The following is a 22,833-nucleotide window of genomic DNA, read 5'->3' as shown; positions in this document are numbered from 1 at the left end:
TCCCCTAAATCGTTCCTCGACCCAGCGTTGATCTTTGTTTTTCACAGCGTCAAATCGCACTTCCGTCTTCACTTGTTTTCGTTACGGTATACGAGTATCCTTCAAAAAGGGCACATGGCTTGCCGTGGCTGGTTGCTGTATCTTCCATGTCTAACATATAACAGCGTAAACACACAATGCCCCCGAAATGAACACTAGGATGATTAGAGCAGTACTCAGGGTGGTAAAGAGAAACCTGGAAGGCTGAACAAGAAGGAAAACGTAATGCATAGAGAATACCAGGGTTACTTATCGGGGTGAAAGTCCAGTGGTCACTGATAAGGGAGGAGGCGAGCAATAAATCATGGAAACCAGGTAGTCGCTTGGAGAGAATACTTAAACTGGACGAGATTTACACAGATTTTGTTGTGGGCGCGATTTACGTACAAACATGTATCTCATCTGTGATTAACTGAAATAGTTTATCATAGTTCGCGTAGTGTTCCACCTCAAAAATTAGGATGGGATATCAATTTAATTACTTACAATAATTAATACTATCCAGTTTCAACAAGGAACCACAACTAGCATCCTCACGTAATTAGATCATTCTACCTGCACTATACTCGGTATAAGTGCCTTATCACGGAGCAAGCTATTTCCATTGAGACCCTTCTCCTTCCATCCTGGACCAATTTTAATATATTGATCATGCTAATCATTGCCGATAATTTTTCATATCCAACTGAAAGTGTACAGCCTTCTTAAGGCAGCCCCTCAGATGAGGGGGATGGTATCCGTCATATATAGGAAACTGCGTGTTATTGTGGTGGAGAATAGTGTTGGGTATAGTTTGTGCGTTCCACAAATATTGGGGACAGTACAAACACACCAGCTCCGAGTAAGAAGAGTAAACCGGAAGTAGTTAAAATCCCCAAACTAGCCGGACACAGAACCCCGTTTACTTATTTAGAGAAGATTATACAGGATAAATAAAAGTAAATAAAATAAAAATAGGAAGTAATAATAAGTAAAAATAAATAAAAATATTAAAAATAATGCCTGACTCAGCTAGAGGTTCTGGGTTACAAATGCTAAGACCCTTAGCACATTGCAGTATGGAATGATCGTGTACAAGATCGGGTTAGTAGCTGTCTTACGCATTAAGAATTAGGACCGCACACCTGATTTAGTCCAATGAGACCAACGTATAGCAGCCTGTTTGTACGCTCCACCTCACCAACTTGACAATAAGAGTTGAATAGGAAAGGTCAGACGGGATAAATTAAAAATTGAAAATAATAAATAAGTAACACATACACATAACTAGTGCTCAGACGGCAGCGCGTCGGCCTCTCACCGCTGGATACCGTGGTTCAAATCCCGGTGACTCCATGTGAGATTTGTGCTGGACAAAGCGGAGGCGGGACAGGTTCTTCTCCGGGTACTCCGGTTTTCCCTGTCATCTTTCATTCCAGCAACACCCTCCATTATCATTTCATTGCATTTATCACTCATTAATAAATCACCTTGGGAGTGGCGACCCCATTGTAATAACAGCCTATATATGTTTCATTCATTACATCCCTGACCCGGTCAATGACTGGAAAATAGGTTGTAGGTTTTCATTTTCATTTTCATTCAGACATAACTAGTAATAAAGTAAACAATGTATACTCAGCAGAAGGTTCGAGATTACAAGTTGTAAGACACTGAGGACATAGCAGCGTGAAAAAGATCGTGTACCAGTTTCGGTAAGTAGCTATATTGTGCGTCATCCCCAGGGCCAGTTAATCTACTAAGCGCTAAATATAGCAGACATCTTGCCCCTTAGCCCTGTGCTGGCTCTCCACATAATGTTTAACGGCTATCTCGCCCTTTATTCCCTATGACAGTGCCGGCTTCCTTTTCATTACTCTATTTTAATTTATTTAACAAAAGTATGCGTCTGCTTTCGTAAGTGAGTAAGACACAACATTTTTGCCTAATGTAGATATGATTGTTTAAGGAATTGATAGCATAGGATGCTTATTTCCACCCATCGTAGCCTACTAAATGTCAATTAATTATTTCATCTAATTACTAAGCTACAATTTAACCAAAATACAGAAAAATGATCGAAATTCATCAAAGTTACCAGAGTATCAATACTTTTAACTTCATCTTACGTTAGGATACACAAGTTTTAAATACCCAGTTAGAATTCCTACCGTATGCAGGTAGGCTGGCCATTTAAGTTTCCCTGCTCTGGAAAAATAAGTATCCTTTATATCAAGATGATTATATTGTACAACTTCTCTGCATGGACCTGAATATCTCTCGAAATAAGCTCCTGGCTCTTGAAAGAAAATTATACAATTCCATTTTCTATAATCTTAAATGCTAAATTGACGACCTCTCGTCTGTTTTTCTTCAAAGTGCTCATAGTTTCACAAGCTATAGGTGCCAGAATCCAAGTACCAAAGCAAGTACCTACTAGGTGCATTGTTACCAAGCCATTTCAAGCCTTACTAAAGTCAGTGCGAATTTAAATTTCAAATAAATTAAATCATGAATGAAATTACACCAGGAGGAGTGTAAAAAATAATGATTTGGATTTTGTTTAGAATCAGCCATTCCGCAATAATGATTGCCTCATCCGTAATGAAAGCAAAATAATTCTGGAGCATTGATTTCATCACAGAAGATTGCGTATATACAACGGGAGATCGTAACAAGTAACGCACTGTAATGGAATTTATTATTATTATTATTATTATTATTATTATTATTATTATTATTATTATTATTATTGTTAGGGTCGTGATGGCCGAGAAACGTAGTAAGTACCGGATGAGTTGTCCGTGCGGTTAGAGGCACGTGGCTGTGAGCTTTCATCCGGGAGATAGTGGGTTCGAATCCCACTGTCGGCAGCCCTGAATATGGTTTTCCGTGGTTTCCTATTTTCACACCAGGCGAATGCTGGGGCTGTACCTTAATTTAGGCTATGGCCACTTCCTTTCCACTCCCAGACCTTTCCTATCCCATCGTCGCCATAAGACCTATTTGTGTCGTGGTGACGTAAAGCCAGTAGTAAAAAAATATATATTCTAACCGCCTACTCACTAGAGTCTTTGCAGTTCAAACCCCGGCTAATACATGTTGCATTTTGAAAATAAAATATCTTATCCCTGTAGTTCGGAATTCACGTAAAATGGGGGCACACTGGCTATGATCACTATCACAACTAACTAACTAACTCCATGGCACTAAAGCCCTGAAGCGTCTTGGCCTACCAAATGACCGCTGCTCAACCCGAAGGCCAGCAGGTTACGAGGTGTACTATAACAACTGTTACGTAAAATTCAAGCCTGTTTGCATTATTATTATTATTATTATTAGTAGTAGTAGTAGTAGTAGTAGTAGTAGTAGTAGTAGTAGTAGTAGTAGTACACGTTAATTTATTTCCTATCCAGGGGCACCTACTTTTATTCTAAGTCAAGACACCTAGGTTCGTATGTTTCCGGATCGAATGCAAGGGGTTGTCGATTGACATTCCAAAATGCATAAGTGAAAGATGTGTCAGTGGAATAACTGGCGTGTAAAAGATCCACTTTCCACGGCGATGTTCCAGTACACACAGCATTTATTGACGACTCTTACAATAGTAGTGGAAAGGGAACTAAATACATAATGACTGTATTCATAAAGAAGGTCTAGTTGTTACTGCCGTGTAATTTTGTGTCGAAATAATAATAATTTCGTATGGCTATTTCTAGTCGAGTGCAGCCCTTGTAAGTCAGACCTTCCGATGAGGGTGGGCGGAAGCTGGCTTGTGTAGGTAACTGCGTGTTATTGTGGTGGAGGATAGTGTTGTGTGTGGTGTGTGAGTTGCAGGGATATTTGGGACAGCACAAACACACAGCTCCCGAGCCATTGGAATTAACCAATGAAGGTTAAAATCTCCGACCTGGCCGGGAATCGAACTCGGGACCATCTGGACCAAAGACCAGCATGCTAACCATTTATCCATGGAGCCGGACTGGGTCGAAATGAATCTGGAGGATTCCTTATTGTATTGGGAATGTAAGGAAACACGTCTTTACAATTTCAAAACCGAGAAATTTTCTAAAGGAATAACTTCGGACGAAGAACAACTTTCCATCTGAAGATATTTCTATGTAAGTGCCTCTGTACTTGAGAAATGAACCATTTAACAATATGCGTAAGAATGTAAAATCCAACAGGCGAAAGACACTGCATTCTATTTCAGAATGTGGCTTCGCTATTGGCTTTACGTCGCACCGAGACATACATATCTTATGGCCACGATGGGTCAGGAAAGGGCTAGGACTGGGAAGGAAGCGGCCTTGGCCTTAAGTAAGGTACAGCCCCAGCATTTGCCTGGTGTGAAGATGGGAAACCACGGAAAACCATCTTCAGGGCTGCCGACAGTGGTGTTCGAAACTACCATCTCCCGAATACTGGATAATGGCCGCACTTAAGTGACTGCAGCTATCGAGCTCGGTCAATGTGGCTTCATTCACACTTCGTTCACTCAACTGGAGCACACCATAAGCTACTGTATGATTTACCCTATTCAACTACAGTACATTGAACTGAATCAGGTAAAGGTGGAAAGATTCCCGGTCAAATGAAACAGTAGGGCCTATGTGCCAGAGAAGGAACTAGTTTAGAAAGTGAGAGTGGGACTCAATATTTTGAAAATAAAGGATCACTTACGGCACTTTACCGGAGGTAACGCAGACACGGAATAAATATGATAAATCAGGAGGAACATACCGGCATGCTCAGATCACAAGTTGCTGTCAAAACGTTTATTCTAAATTGGAAGACCATAATTTTCTACTGCTTGAATAACTCGAAGAACAGTCTCTTTCACAATACGGTATAACCCTCGTCGGATCTAAAGACAATGCGGCTCACTGCTCTTCGATTACAGCGATCACTTAGAATCTAATCGCAGTGAGGTATAAGAGTAATAAAAGAATACCAAATGCTGAATGACACTCAAAAACGTTGACAGTAAATTCAGAAAACTGAGTCTTTCTTCAGTTATTTATCCGTCAACGCCTACTGGCTGCGGTGAAATTCGATACTTCAACCTTTTGCACAATAAAAGAATGTGACACCAGCCTTTTCACACAATTTATCTACAGCAAAACAATAATTCAGTGTTACGATAAATAGCATTAATCACAAGTAATAAATTAGTGTAACAATGCTTGAGAAGTAAATGATACCAGACTGTAAGATAATATGTTTTATTTATCCTGACAAAGTTCGGGAAATGATCGGTTCGAACCCTACCTTCGGCACCTCTGAAGATTGTTTTTTATGATTTTAAGTTTCACGCTATGCAAATGCTGGGGCTGTACCTTAAGACCATGGCTGTTACTTCCCCAACCCTTGCCCTCTCCCATCCTAACGTCGCCGAATATTTTTCATGTATTGGTACGAAGTTAAACCATTAGCAAAAGGAAACATTGTGAAATATTCCACTATCTCTGATAATGGATTAACAAGAATGTACCTCTTCTTGATCAGCTATTTAATGTCACCCTTCCCGAAGAGAAGCTGCCTCTGTGGATCAGTTTCAGCAACACTGGCATTGGAAAGAACTTGAAATGTTAAGGTAGTGGCCATTATCTTAATAAAATTAGGGTGTGACTACGACATTTGCCTTGTTTGAAAATGGTAAACCATACAAAACCTTCAATTCAAACCCACCATTCCCTAAATGCATACTTACCGCTACACGACCCTTTACTCATGTGTCTACTCTTATGTAACTTAATGCTACGTCGTGTAGGGCTAATCCGTTCATCTACATCTATTACTGTTATTCAGGAACTCTGCGTCCTTAGGAAACCTGCAGCTGTTGCGAGAAGATTATACAATGAACATTATCACGTTCGGGATAAATAACAATTTAAGGTCGACTCTGAAATTGCATTGTTATACATACTGTGTGAGAGTGAACATGAATTGGTTCTGCGTGTCATTCTTCGCAGACTTCATCATCGCTCATTAGGGAAGGTATTTTTTGACTTCAGTGTAAGGACAGATTGAAATGTACCTTCGTCCTCGTCAACGATCAACAGCAGGTAGCAGCCTAAAGCGAAGTCGACTTTGCCATGCCGTGTACCATGTGACTTAACGAGCTGGCCTCTCGCTTACTTGGACTGTCACAACTTTCGAGTAAAGTTTTTCAGCCTCAGTTTGAAAGTGATGGATGGGATTTCTTTGTATTATTACTTCGCTTGCTCGGTAAACCCAGAAGTCGGTGCCAGAGTTCTGGAGGATGTGTAAGAAATAAGGTCATAGGAATAGACACATTGGCATAGTCCTTGTAGAGGTTAATCCATAATTAAAAATTGAACAATAATTCCTTATACTGGACAGTTCAGTTCGGCAGAACAATAATTGAGTCCTCAGTATTCTGACTGAAGTCCATCGTCATAGTTTATGGATATAGTTTGTCTTGATTAATTCTGCTCTGTTGATCCGAGTTCGTTACACACCGTTGCTACGAATTTAAGACCGGTAAAGAATACAGTTACTATTCTTATCTTAGCCACACGACCTCCTGATTTACGTTTAAATCAAACAACAGCGACGGGCTTCGAACAGCAGCCATCTTGGTGAGGGGGCCGAAATAATGTCCACTCAAAATACAGGTGGTTTGGCAGACTCGGATATAAAAAAATCCATGGCGCAACAGCCCCGAAGGGCCTTGGCCTAGCAAGTGACCACTACTCAGACCGAAAGCCTGCAGATTTCGAGGTGTCGTGCGGTCAGCACTACGAGTCCTCTCAGCCGTTATTCTTGGCTTTCTAGACCGGCGCCTCCATCTTACCGTCAGATAGCTCCTTAACTGTAATTATGCAGGCTGAGGAGACCTCGTTCCAGCACTCAGAATTAGGCAAAAATCACTGACCTGGCCGGGAATCGACTCTGCATCTCCAGGTAAGAGGCAGTCACGCAAGTCTACACCGCAGGGCCGACTCTAAACTCGGACAAGTGTTAAGAAAATGAGAAGGGACGTCGATCAAGTTCCCCTTTCCTAGAAGTCATCTTTCTTTATTTCTTAATTTAGCCCAGATAATTACCAAGATACGCTGGCAAGACCTAGTGCTTACAGTTGTCTTCTGGTGTAGGCTACAATAAATTTGTTGTTTTCATTGACCTGTCTCAGTCTCACCCTTGGCTTTGAGAGCATGAAAGTGACCCAGGTATGAGTGATGTTATTAATGCCATTCCTTATGCAGCCAGCCCCTGTTATGAATGGTGTGAAAATATTGCTCATAGGGTCGGTTGATGCAGGCATTTCAGTGAGTCTGGCAAACTGAGATGTAATAGCAACTTCCGGCTCAGTGAGGAGCATAGTCCAGCTTGATGTATAGCAGAGAGCGGTTCGTACTCTGCCTTCATTGCGTGTGACATTGGTGCTTTAATATTTTCCAGTAAAATAAAGTGCAGTGAAAATGGTAACCAATAGAACTGGGAGAAATAAAATCAAATGTGCATTTACCGACAAGACAAATAAACCAGGGCAGCAGAAATTTATAACTGGTTTCAGTAAATTTTAAAACTTGAAGTTAATCAACTGGAAGCCATCCAACTCGACAATCTGGAAAGCGCTGTTTACATCAAACTAGCCAGTAAACTACTGATGGAGAAGATATTACTAATTACAAACGGAAAATCACAGGTACGAAAATTTAATGATTTCTTCTCTGATGTTTTAATATGTGCAGATGTTGATAGTAAATTGGTCAGAATAATGAACCTACCAATATAAATGCCGAACGAGAAAATACTGTCCTTTTTTAGAGAATATGGAAAAGAAAGGGAAATCAGAAATGAACGATGGTCTTCAACCTATATCCATATCATTTACAGTGGTATCAGGAATATCCGCTCAGAACGTAAAACCACCGTACCACCAATCGTGGCCATAGAGGGATATAATGCGCCGATAATGAACCTACCAATATAAATGCCGAACGAGAAAATACTGTCCTTTTTTAGCGAGTGTGGGAAAGTAATGGAAATAAGAAATGAACGATTCTTTTACTGCAACGCTACGGATAATTTTAGAAAAGATTGTCCCATAAGGCGAGGTGAGAACGAAACTAAAACAGGGCTCAAATAAAATGAAATAGCGTACGGCTTTTAGTCCCGAAAGGTGTCCTGAGGACTTCAGCTCACCAGGTGCAGGTCTTTTGATCTGACTCCCGTAGGCGACCTGCGAGTCGTTTTGAGGATGAAATGATGATGAAGACGGCACATACACACAGCCCCGTGCCATCGGAATTAACCAATGATGGTTAAAATTCCCGACGCTGCCGTGAATCAAACCCGCAACCACTGTGACCACACGCCAGCACGCTAACCATTTAGCCATGGAGCTGGACAGGGCTCAGATTACTCAGTGAGATTGTTGCTAACAGAGAAAGTCACTCTCATTCACTTGCTGCATTCGAGCCGGAGAGTATACCCAAAAGCATGCACCACACAGTGAAACCTGCCACAGTGCAAGCACAGGCTGCAAAACAACGCGAAGTGGATGAATCACTTACTCACCCCGATGCCTTATCGCCGACACAAGTCAGCCAGGCAGCTTCACCGAACGACCTATGCACACAACAACAAATATAGCTACTAAAACAAGACGAACACGAGCAACAACAAACATCCGATAATAGTCAACACAAGAATGAAGGTCATGTAGGAACAGAAATTTCTCTAATACGCAACCTTGAACAGAAAATGGTAAGCACACCTGTCAACTTTGAAGCGGAGAATATAATAAATTCTAGGACACCAGAGAAACCAGGAGAGGGGGACATAAGTATACAACCATTGAGCAAAGGCGTTAATTAAGGTACTACGAAAAATAGGATGCAATGGGCCGATGAGATCGAAGTGGAAACTCAAATCTTATGGAAATAGAAGAGACGAGGTCAGGGGATCAAGAAAACACGAAGAGAAATGAAACATCAGCTGAAGTAGTTGCCATTTCGGAAAAGAAAACGAAAGTAAAAACACATCGACCCTCGAGGGAGGAAACACGGAAGCCAAACAACGGACGAGATCCATGGCTACAGGGGAGTATAGTAGGAGATAGAAGATAGAGTCCCTGCCCCCATCGCCGTTGAATTTATAAGAAGAAGAAACATGACTGCTCTAAGGAGGATTCTGCTAACATACACACTGATGACACTAAATTGTACACAAACTGCAAGTAAACAGTGGTTTCTTAAATAGATTATTCGTGACCAGGACGTGGATATAGTTATGCTGCAATTAGTGGCAACGGAAGACCTTGCTACCATTCCTGGATACGATAAGATTATTAATGTTAACGACTTCAAACGCGGTACAGCCATATACATTAAGGACAATATACCATACTCGGACACAGCACCCTACCAAATTATCGGGGAATCAACATACTTATTTCTTATACAGCTATGCCACATGAGGCTCACAAGCAAGGACGCAAGGATGGCTATTCTGTACCACATAAATTTTCCGCTTGTTTACAAACATAGGGACAATAAGATCCTTGGAAATGATTTTAACGCAGTATCATCATCCAAAGACCAAACACGACAGTTTCAGGGATGTCCCGCGCTATCTGATTCAATAATAGGGCTACGTCGAAAAGTCACATGGGAAGTGAAGCAACAGATGTCAGCAGGATATACGTAATCTTACCGAGGTGGCGCTTCTCGACTAGATAGAATATATTTCGGCAGGGGACTGAAAAACCAAGTGAGGGAAACAGATGTATGCCCACTGGAATTTTTAAGCCATTCTGCGTATATCTGTAAGATCCAAAAACTCGAGAGGGGACCAACACGCGGACGAGGAATTCGGAGGTTAAATCAATCTATTTTGAAAAAACATGGATTTACAAGAAATATTTTTCGCTGAATGGTAAAAATTGAAAGCAAACATACCCCGATATAGGTATAATCTTGATTGGTGGCTGTTACACGCTAAACATCGCACAATCTGGCTATTGAAGACATACAGTGCCGAGAGGACAAAGCAGCTAAACCAAACGACAGAATTATATTATAAATATTTAAGACAGTTATATAACGAGGATCCTACCTACACTGATACATATCGAAGAATAAAGAAAACAAAAGCGCAGCTACTACTGATTCAGTGAAGATAACTGGAAGGTTTGAAAATTCAACCTCATGATTATCAAAATCTTGCCGAGTCTACTTCCAGTTACCACCTTATAAAGAATTGCAGGAGAGGTCGTCAAAACACATCCATAGCATTGCAACAACTAATAGACACATAACGGATAGCCCGAAATAATAAAAAAACGGTGGAGAACTTTTTCAGTCCTTGTATAAAGAGGATTCTCCCAACATCATAAATTACCAACACCCATTCCTGGATGGTACTTATAAGAGGAAGAATTCAGCATGGGGAACAAGGAAGTTTTGTCCCAAGAAATCATCTTAGTAGAAATCCAGCAGGTAATACTACAAAGCTCACCGAACACATTTCCAGGTCCCGATGATCTAGGAAGAGATTTTTACATGATATTTATGTCCATTATTTTAGAGGAAATGTTGCAACAACGAATGATGCCTGTAATCCAGAAAGGAACATCGACAAGATGAAAGAAGGCCTGGTAGTCCTTCTCCCCAGGATGACAAATACAAACAAGTTATCTGTCTTTCGGCCCATAACGCTCTTAAATTTTTATTATAAGATATTAATTAAATGTGTGAAAATAGCCTTAATGCGTTTATGGAGGACGCCACGTACGAACACCAATCTGGTGCGGTACCAGGAAGATTTATAACAAATTCTCTATGTGTAATTCGGGATGTTATTAACGAGTTATTGGTAAAGAATAAAGAGAAACTTTTAATATAACTAGATGTTGACCACGCATTTGACAGGGGAAAGCACAAATATATAACTGAAACAATAAATTCCCTGAAAACCTCGACACTCGATTAACGACTGTCATTGGTAAAATCCTTAATGTAGGCTCTTCAAAGCTGAATATAAATGGTTATTTAACAAGGCCAAACCACATCCACAGAGGAGTACGGAAAGAGTGTCCGCTCCTATAATGATCTTTGTTCTCCCCCTAGAACCCCGTCTCAGCAATCTACTACTAAGTTTCAGTACCAGTAATCTAGATATTTTCGCATACGCAGATGACTTTACTGTAGTATTAGATCAAACCACTGATATCCAGCATTTGTTGAAGGTAATTGAGGATTATGGGAGATATTCCGGGACTCAGCTGAACCCAAAAATAAAAGGCGGTGTGGTTTGGGAGAACGGGTCGTGTCCAATGGGCACATCCATAGCGTGTAACATTAACACAAGAAATTAAAATTCTTGGATTAACCTTCTCTAACAGTGTGCACAAGATGATCAGAAAGAACTGGGCCGATGCTTTGCATTCTGTATGGGGCATATAGAAACAGGTTAGTTACAGATCTTCCCTCTTGCAACAAAGAATAATGTACTGTATGTAGATATTTACAGCTTACTAAAGATGAAGTTTGGTCGAGATATAATTAGTAGTGTAAAAAAACTGAAAAACTGACAATCCCTCAGCCTATTCAGTACTTTTTACGTGATATTTATATCGAAACCTGATCCTGGATGATTAGACTCTGAATATGAAGTTCGGCAGAGATAAAGTCAATGGTGTAAGACTGAAAAAAAATCTCTTCTTGTCTTCCGATAAACCCCCAGTCTGTTCAGTTACTCTTAAACGATATGCATATTGGAACCTGATCCTGGATGAGTAGATTCTAAACATGAAGATTGGTCAAGGTATAATCAATAGTGTAAGAGAAAATAAAAAAAAACGTTCTGGTCTTCCTATAAACACCCGGTGTTTTCAGTGATTATTTAAATAATATGCAAATCGAAACCTGAACCCGGATCAGTAGACTCTAAATATACAGTTCTTCGAAATATAATAAATAGAGAGAAAAACAGCTATAGAATCTAGAGTGCACAAAATGGAATAGATGTTTCACATGACACAAAATGTATATAACAAAGAATCATTATCCTTGAGCACAAAATTGAGACACTACCATACAGTAGTCAGACCTGAAAACTTATATGCGGCAGAAACACTTAAACTAACAAGAACTGGAGATCTCGAAAAACTAGAGAACGTTGAAAGAGGAATTTTGAGAAAAATACTGGGTGCTAAACGAAATAATAATGCAGACAGGTTAAGACCAAACAGAGAGCTATATTTGAAAATTGAAAAAGTAACTGACGTAATGAGGAAAAGAAGACTACTCTTTTTGGACACGTTTACAGAATAGATGACAACAGCCTAACCAAGTGCATCTTCAACTTTCTGAACAATTACAAATCTAAACCTACATGGTTCATTGAAATTGAGAAAGACATGAAAAATGCTGCAATTGAAACAGATACAATCAAAAACAGAACACTTTTTAAAGAAGCAATTCAAAAGGTAGCGTTTCAGGTGCGGAAGAAACCAACAACTAGAAGAAAGTAGAGTCAAGAAGAGAAGGATGAAGGAAATTTGGAAGCAAAGGAAATCGAACACAATGAAATGTAACCAAAGTTGATTCATCGTATCCTCCAAAAGGGTTATTCGAAAGAGGAAGAAGAAGAAATAGTGTAAGAGAAAATTGAAATAAACTTTTCTGGTCTTCCTATAAACCCCCAGTCTGTTCAGTGATATTTAAATGATATGCATATCAAATCCTGGTAGACACTAAATATGCATGGCTACACCTACAGATGGAGTATAACTTCGATTTGACATAACCTGAGTAAAATAATAACAATAATGTATTAATTTGTCCACCTAATTGATTAGGTGGAGAAATTAATAAATTATTGTTACTATTTCAATCAAATATCAATACGGATCAAAAATAATATTTATCACTTGTAATACCCTGAGTAGCTAAGGTCTCAAGGTAAGCTGTACGACCATTGAAACCCCATCTACCAAATTAATGTTCACATACCAGACAATACAGGACATGTTCCCCTAATTGTTTTGAATCGGCTGCCTTCTTGGACAATATTTGGCATGCACTGCTCACCACGGCGCCTCCACACACGTCCATCACGTTGCATGTTGGTGGTAAATTTTTCCACATGACATAAAATTGCATATTAATGAGTACATATAATGATGTTGATTGCGATGAGGATTTATGTTCCTACAAATTGCAAGAATATAGTCTTTAAAACTTTACCATCGCACATCAAAGTGACGGGTAATTCATCATATCATGTTAGATATAATTTTCCGTTGGAATTTCCATGCATCAAGTGAAAATATTAGAGGGCTTATTCATCAGAATTCTTTATAGTAATGGAAACAACTATGAAGTAGGATATCATTTGACGGCGACTGTTGCAAAGGATACGTGTAACCGCGCTCTACGTAACGAACAGTGGAGCGCGAGTAACAGAAATGACATCATTATTCAGGGGAGTGAATAGGAAAACGGATTATGTTATTTATAAAATTGCAATATATATTTTACAATGAAAATATATAATCAAGAATTTGAGTCAGAATGAATATAATAAGACAATCCCTCCTAGATGCAATGAACCCTCTATGGACCAGGCGGGTTTAGTGGACGCGCGCGCGCGTGTGTGTATGTGTGTGTGCGTGAAATTGTCCACATTCTTCTGATAAACAAGATGCCTTCTGTCGCACCAATAGATATCATTCTTATAGCAAAGATGGGCTAAGAGTGGGAAGGAAGTGAACGTGGCCTTACTAAGTACAGCCCCAGCATTTGCCTGGTGTGAAAATGGGAAACCACGGAAAACCATATTCAGGGTTGCCGAGGGCCGGGTTCGAACCCACTGTCTTCCGAATGCAAGCTGTCAATACTTTCTATTTGTTTGATTTATATTATCAATCAGTGAAAGTAAGTTATGATTACCTATAAGTTATTTAATTACGGATATTATTGAACAGCTTGATGCTCTCATGCCCTGGAGTAATGGGCTTCATATTCTTGTGAGTATATACCATGTGTAACGATACTTCCTTAATATACGCAGGAACACTGCAAGGTTTCCTATCATTACGATAATGATGGTCATGCTGTGGGTGATGATGTTTATGCTTGGTTGATGCCCGCACTCTTGAACGGGCTTGAGTTTAGCTGCAAGGGTCCCAAGCTGACCTCATGAACTCGTCCAGACCAGTCATATGAAATAATTTATTGTTTATTCCTTTTGGTTATGGAACGGATTAACACCCTCCATTATCTACTGGGATTGCGTAAAGCCAGTCAGTACAGCAGGCCAGACATTGTGAGGTATAAATCATTCGTAAACTCAGTGATATACTGGCCACCGTGGTCACAAATCTTTCGTGAATTATCTGAAATATTAATGCATCACTCGCGATGACAACCGGGACGATTCACTCCATTCAAGTGGAAAAGATTACTGGACTTAGATATGGGAACAGGTACTAAATGAGCCATCGAATGCCTTAGGACGTAGCCTACTGCTCTGTATAGAGTCTCTAAATATTATCCACCAAACATCTGGTCAACAAAACTATAGGAGACCGTTTATATACTTTAACGAACTCTCTGCCTCGCATAAGCCATCCCTCAAAGAGAGTTATATTAGCATCGCTTGCCAATAGCCAAAATTGTGGTGGCAAGGTAAACAAATAAATCCTTCCATTGTAACGATTATTACACAAGCACGTGGTGTTCCCGTAGAATTAAAATATTGTCCTAACTTCATTCTCTTAAACGCTGGAATGGTAAGGCATGTCAACTGCGAACGGATAACGTAGTCGTGAGAGAACGCCAGTGCCGGGCTGAATGTCTCAGAGGTCTTTCTGAGTGCATGTCGGCGGGTTCGATCCCGTAATCAGTCTGATGGCGTATGTTAGACTCTTGGTGGTAGATTTACTGTCATATAATAGAACTCCAGTGGGAAAGAATTCCGGCACCTCAGTTGCTCTGAAAACAGTAAAAGTAGTTAGCGGGACGTAAAATCAATAATATTGAACCCATAATTCTACGATGAGAATTTTTTTTTAAAAAAATTTTCTCTCAATATTTATTTCAAATCAACAAGCTACTTTTATTTTTGAGGGCAGCCATGTTGCGCTCCCAGAGCCTCGCTGTCGCGTGGGAAGGATCTCACCCCCGCGGTAAGCTCGCGAAATACCGTGACACCTCGGCGGACTTCGAGTGCCCGATAATTCTTCAAATTCACAGAATTCTGCGTGACGAGAGATTTTGGCAATACAGTAAATACAGAAGTAAATAATCTAAATTATTCTTAAACCCTACGTGAATACAGAGCCTCCAGGGTAAAATATAAATGCAGTTAAGCCTAAGTACAAATCAGCGTCAGATCAGTGGACTAGCTCCACGTGCCAAGGTCAATGGATGAAGAAAACCCGCGAAACGCCCGGGCAGAAATAATTTATTTCACCTGTTGCGAGTGTGGTAAAATTATGAGATTAACATCAAAAAAATAATCCCAAGTCTGTCCGGAATTCTGGAACAAGTTTCATGAAAATCGGTCTATTGGACGCGAAATTAGCAGATTACGCAATCAAGCTTAGTAGTGTGTGTAGCGTCCCTCATAAGACTATAAAAGGAACCCCCCACTGCATATTTTTCAGTGTCGATGTGGGTTTTGAAGCAGCGGGAGCTTACGCCCGTCGTCAGCAGAAAATTGTACGAGATTGATCTATGAATAACTTAGTACATGTTCGTGGCTGAGGTCCACATCTTCTGTTAAAAAGGGAAGGTGATAGAAATTTTTCTGAACTTTTTGCCGACAAACTGTGAAAGCATAGGCGTCTCTTAAAGTACACAGCAGATTTTATTGTATCACCTCATGTGCGTTTGAAAGTGGTAAGAGAGTTGGGAAGCTAGTCAGAGTAGTTCTTATTTCGTTATCTGTTGAACACCTGGTGTGTTGGGGTGACAGAGAGACAGCTCTGGGAAGAAGGCAGACAGTCGCAGTTGACTGCAGAACGAGGGAGGTTTGTGGTACAAATTATAACGAGGAAAGTGCGTGATTTGTGGTGTAATTTAATATCGCGTGAAAAGGCAGTGTTTGCAAGATTGATATGTTGGAGAAGATGATGTTATTTGTACCAATGTGCGGCTAAAAGCACGAGGTCAGCTGGTGGCAATGTAGCCAGAATACTGGAAATGACGCCACTTGCAGGTCTGTCTATATTTGTATTATGTTGTAGTTAGATTTTATTGTCTGTCCCAACAAATTTTTCAAGATGATTGTCGGGTTGATATTTGTAATTATCAGGCGAAAAGTGTTGTAATGTTGGTCAGCGTGTGAAAATTTTAGTTTGTAAATTTTCACGTCTAGAAACTGTAAAATGCGACGTTTAAATCTGGTATTAATGTTCTATGAGATATTGTCCGATGTGAGGAAAATGAGGAAAGCTATAATGGTAAAATAGTCGTGGCGAATGTCTTAATTTCAAATATCAGTTGAATTCAGAAATGTTTGTCAATAATAATAATAATAATAATAATAATAATAATAATAATAATAATAATAATAATAATAATAATAATAATGTCTACCGCGGGATAAAGAAATTTTCCTATGTTAAAAGTGCATTTAACCAGTATGTTTTACAAGGATCACAGGCATTTAGATAATTCCAGTGAAATTCGATAGAATTATATTTATTCATGGGAAGTAAAATTTTGGGACATCGTGTATGTCGATGATAAGGAAAATCGCGGTGTGTTCTTGTATTCTCGAGGTCCGAAAGTGTAGTAACAGTAAAGTAAAGAGGTGTATTTTATAATGTGTATTGTTTTCACCAGAGGATTGAAATATGAAATGGGTCTTGGAGATATAAGAAAAATGGATTGAGAGCGAAGAATTTATATATGTGGAGATGAGAGAGATAGGAATATTGAAGGTGAAAGGGAGCCTGGATTTTAAGTGATACCGCTGGGATAAGGCGAGGAGAATGATTTTGAGACAGGCTATGTTTGCCGAGGAAGTATTTGGGAAACAGGCTGTATTGTGACAGGCTGTAGTGTATTTCGCTACCAATCCGAAATTTGAGACGACTACTGTGTGAGGCACCGTAGATTTCTAGTAAGATCCCAAGTGAAAACGACTCCAGTAAAGGTTAAAAATCTTGGTAGAAAAAGTCAGGTGACTAGTTACGTAAAGGCCGTATGAATATTAAGATAATGTGACCTCAAGGATAAAAGAGCATTTAGAATACATGGTTGGTGTTGTATTGAACTTCGTTTCACTGGATAGTCATTGATATAAATATTTGGAATTGACGGTAGGCGATTTGAGAGTTTCCAATCTGGTAGTGATGATTATTATTTTTGAATACATCCACTAAATGGTAGACGTGTGTTGGGAATTATTATTTCTTCCCTAAAACTTCATTGCACAGGCTGAGATTGTGTTTGAGTTGGAGAATTGTTCGTCACGTACATTTATTTTTCGAGCTCACGTTCTGTAACGAGATAGAGACTTACTGCATTTTACGACTTCCTTTCGTTTAATAGTAAGAGACGTTGTTCCGTTGTGTGTTATTAGTCTGACCAGGTTTACCATTGAAATGTCAGAGTTGGTTTGAAATTGATAGTTCGCCTGATATGCTAGGGGATGCGTATTACGAACCATTTTTACGCCCGACCATAGATTTAGGACGGCACATGTTATCCTTGGAGTTACTGATGATGAGACGTCCTAGTTCAAGCCCGACGATAGAATTTGGAAGGTATCGTGTACATAGAGATTAGTGTTAGGAGGTACAGATTTTAAGTGAGCACGACGATAGGTCTGGGATGTCAGCTGTACATACTCAAGTCTCAGATTAGATGTTTCTTTTGTTTTTGCGAAGTGACCTGGGCGAAGGTAGCATCTACAGTAAAATATGAAATATGAAGAGGGTTAGATCGGTAATAATGAGACCAACTTGTGCGCAACTCCAAACAGCTGGAAGGTACTCCCTAAGATAACGGGGCCGCTATCGGCGAGTGAGGGTTGCCCAAATATTGCATATCGACCTGATGGAGATTAAATATTTTACTGTAATTCTCCATGCGTGTTGAGTTTTAATGACTTCGATATGTTATTTTATTTTACGGACTTAATTGTTTTGTCGTTCTGACGTCCGTTTCGTTTTGATAGTGTACATTATTGACACTCAATGTATTAGTGTGAGACTTGAGCTGCGAATGTGGTTTCGATTCGTCAGCCAGTAATATTATTTTATTTTCAATCTTTGCGTACTTTCATTTTATACGTAGTTGAATTTATAGGTAGTGTGTTGGGACAAACAATAAGTTTTTTTTTTTTTTTTTTTTTTTGCTAGGGGCTTTACGTCGCACCGACACAGATAGATCTTATGGCGACGATGGGATAGGAAAGGCCTAGGAGTTGGAAGGAAGCGGCCGTGGCCTTAATTAAGGTACAGCCCCAGCATTTGCCTGGTGTGAAAATGGGAAACCACGGAAAACCATCTTCAGGGCTGCCGATAGTGGGATTCGAACCTACTATCTCCCGGATGCAAGCTCACAGCCGCGCGCCTCTACGCGCACGGCCAACTCGCCCGGTCAAACAATAAGTAGATGGATCTGTAATGGTAGTCATTGTTTGAGAAAGGAAAGAATTCCTTTTGTTGTATTTTTCAATGTGGACTGGTCATTTTATTAAGCGTAACATAACCATTTCTAACCTGAAAATCGGCTTGATAATAATACTTTTCAAGTGATTTACCACTTCTTAATTAACTTCAGCGTTTGGCATTTCTTCTAAATGCGTGATGAATAAGTGTTTCCTGCATTTCGCAGTTTTGTTCCTTCAGAACGACGTAACGTAAGATCCTCGCGGATCATGTTGTTGTTGGTTCCTTCCGAACAGCTGTTTGGTTGATGCACATTTAGCATCGGGATTACCTTATCACTTAAGGGTGTCATGAATGACAAGTACATGGTGGAATTTTATTTCAATTGTGAATGATGCTGTTAACTCGTAGTGAACACCATCCTTTCCGATAATATTTCGCAACCTATCCAAAGCAACTGATAGGCAATTTGGTTCGATTAAGGGTCCATTCGGCGGGTTTTCCGTATCCGTAAAGGGTATTCGACTGGTGGATAACCTTAATTGAGAGGAAATCAGGCGTTCTACTTGTTGAAATTCAGATTTTCCACGGATCGTGTGGATTAATTCTCAGTTCTCGTTTGGAGTTATAGGTGCCCGGTTTTCAGGTCTTTCCTTTTTCAGTTTTTCAGTTTCGCTGTCCACTAATGTATTAATTTCTCCGAAGCAACTCTTCGATATTGTGAGAAATAAATCAACGCTATGCAATGTGACCGCGTTTGAAACATTGAATAATAAATGATTTATAATTTTTTCAAGGATTTATATTAAAATAATAATGTTGTCGTGCCATTTCGATTTAATAAAAGTGAGTAAGCACATATTTGCTCCTCATTTCAAGTAGTTAGGCTCTCTTCTGAACCCCATCGTTTGGTTAAGATCGTGACCGAATTTATTCCCGCAACGACCCATGATTTAAGAGTTCTATATTGTTCTACTGTAGCAGCCGTGGCCGACCAACGATGGAATGGTAAGTTCAAGGGTTCAATGTATTAAAAGGTATTGGTGTGATTTCCATTAATTTGTCCTCCCCTGCATCAACGTCCTATCTCAGCGTCACTACAATACCTATCTGTGTCGGTGCGACGTATAGAAAATCGTAAAAAAATGAAAGTGTTGATGCTCTTTCAGTCATCAGATAAACAGCATTTCTCCCTAGTGTGGCAATGAGCTAATCAACTGGAATGCCACACCTCTCCTAGCCAATGGCTAGTGCACTGCTGAGAAACCATTGAAAGCCTCCTCTGGAGCAAAATGCAGTACAATAGTGGAGATACGGATTTGGACATATGGATATGGAGTTTGGATTTCTACCTCTGCCCATGCAGACTCTGTCACACCATACTCTGTAGTTGTATTGGTAGGATACTTATAAATGCATGCCATTCTGCAGAAATGTACCTTCCACAATTTTTACATATACATTCATACAGGTACTAGACATGGTATTTTGTATAGCACTTTAACATCCCTTGCGCCTACCATGAAGTAGACAATCATCTTAATTAAACAATACGATAGCCTCACAAACTACGTTACATAAAATGAAAAGTCTTCAAGGGAACATGCGACATTTCGTTCGAAAGGTAGTTTAAAGGTCTTTGTACTGTTGTTGATTATTGCTACCCTTCATATAAAAATATTCCACTGTAGGCATACGGTCAATTAAATGTTAATCAGCCGATTCCTGTATTTCCATATTTGTAGTTCAAGACTCCGGCATAATTTTGAAAGATTTTTTGAATCACTATTTAGTATATTTTCCCTTATATATTCTATATTTCGCAATTAGGGGCCGTTTTAATTCCTATTACCGCGTAGTAGAAAATTAATAATAATTTTTCTAAGTACTTGGTTTTACTATAATTTTATTTTTAACCTGTTGTAATTATGGAACCGATATGCAGTTTAGAATTATAATGTAGTTATTTTATTATCGTGCTTGCTGCAGTGATCTCTAATAATTGTGTAATCCTTTCGATATTTCAGCCTTTAAGGGTAGTTTTCATTTCTGTCATAACGTAGTAAGATATAATAATAATAATAATAATAATAATAATAATAATAATAATAATAATAATAATAATAATAATAATAATAATAATAATAATAATAATAACACTGTATTATGTCTAAGTATTTAGTCTAAACTGCATTTAGAATATATAGTTTCAGTTACCCCATTATTCCTATTATTTTACAATTAAGATGGCCGTATGTAACATTTTAGTTATTTTATTAGCTAGTACCTTGCTTGCTTTATTGTCATGTAATCGACGTGTAGTATATAGTATTTCATTCCTTTGATTTACTTATGTTCTCTTTCCTTAATATATCATATTTCCGCCAAGAGGATAAAGGAATGGCCAAGGAATGCAGATGTAGGGAATGCGGGAGAGAACAGGTAATAAGTAGTATTGGAGAAGATGTACAGCGTTTGAGGGAGATACTTAGGTTACTAAGGGTGCAAGAATGAAGGTAGGTCTCCCTCAAATAATATACAGGATACGGTACGTTTGTAAGAGGAAGGGAATGGAAGGGGATGCCATGTGCCAGCTGGCTTAAAGTTTCAAAAGGCATGAGTCACGGCAGGTAGACTAGCGTAGGAAAGATAAGGAACCGGGAAGTAATATAGAGGAATGGGAAGCATGAGAAAAGCGAAAGGTAGGAAAGGGAAACGTAGAGTTGGTGATAGGAAGAGGGAGCTGGAACAGGTTAATGGTAGGGACTAAAGGAAGAAGGAAGTAAGCATTTCATCCATGTGGGAAGACAAGGGAGCCAACGAAAAGAGGGGATATAAAGAATTGGTTGGGGATTGAGGATCCGGCGATGGGGTACTTCATTGCTAGTGACGTGAGGAAAGTGTTTGGAAGTAAAGGAACCTGGGCGGAGTACTATCCAGGAATTATGTTAAAACAAACTCCTAGGAAATTACGAAGGAATTAGGAGGGTAAGGAGAAGATGATACTTTTCACACATGTATCAACAATGTAAGGCACACAAGAATAGGTATCATGGTAGCTGGGGATATGTGGGATCTGTTTAATGCAGTATGGAAACGCTTAACAGAGCAGAGCTTATTATCAGTACAATAGTCTCGAGGAGGGTATTCGGGATTTAAAAGAGATTATAGAGTGAGTATGCAGGTAACAGGGAATGAGATTTGTAGATCCCAATGAATGGGTAGGAGATAGAGATCTGCGCTCAGGTGGCCTTCATTTGAACACCAGTGGTACGGATATGTTACGAGGTTTGTATGGAAGTGTTATAGGGAGGTGTATTCAAACAAACGGGTTGGACTAGGGAGCGGTGATGAAAATACAGGAAACTGGAATTCAAGTAAGGATGGCATAAAGTTGTTAGCAAACTGTAGAAGTACTGAAAGGAAAGTAGTACAATTTAATGCATGTACCAGTGTCCCGCATGCACTAATGATGAATGCAATGCTTAATCGCTGGTTTACGAAGGAGCCTTACAATGTGCTGTATTTCGGACGTGAAACAAATAGCAGTCATTTTACTACACAAGTTCTGTAACAGGTGAATTTGTAAATACAGCAATGATGCAGAAAACAATGTGAAATAACTGATTAATGTATACATTTACCAACATTCCAATCTGCCAAAGAGTTGCTTGTATATGGCATGTGCTTTAAACGATCTATTAGTTGTTATTTGCAACTCTGTTTGACAAAATACGTGTACAGAAGGCAGGCGACTAAATGAAATCTCTTACTCACACCATCTGCGAGCTTCGGCGGCATTCCGACCAGATTCTCTATAGATTAAAATTATGCTTGATCCCGTTTTCACACCAGGGAAATCCTGGCGCTGTACCATATTTAAGACCACGGTCACTTCCTTTCTAATCCTAATAATTTACCTCATTGCGTCGCCACAAACCTTCGATGTGTTAGTGCGACGTTCGTTAATCCACTAGAAAAACTAGATATATAAATAAATAAATAAATAAATAAATAAATAAATAAATAAATAAATAAATAAATAAATAATAAGGAAAGAATAAATAAATATTCTTGTATATTCATCGGTAAAGGTTACTTCTTATTATATTAGTCACGTTCGCTAAATTACTAACTGGTTTGGTATAAGGCAGTTCGGGTTAAGGAAGAATTATTCCAGTGAGGTTCAACGTGCAGCATATGCGGCAGAT

Source organism: Anabrus simplex, chromosome 2 (genome assembly GCF_040414725.1).
Source record: "Anabrus simplex isolate iqAnaSimp1 chromosome 2, ASM4041472v1, whole genome shotgun sequence".
NCBI classification, from domain to species: domain Eukaryota; kingdom Metazoa; phylum Arthropoda; class Insecta; order Orthoptera; family Tettigoniidae; genus Anabrus; species Anabrus simplex.
The sequence above is the reverse complement of the archived record's forward strand: the minus strand, read 5'-3'. Positions refer to the sequence as shown.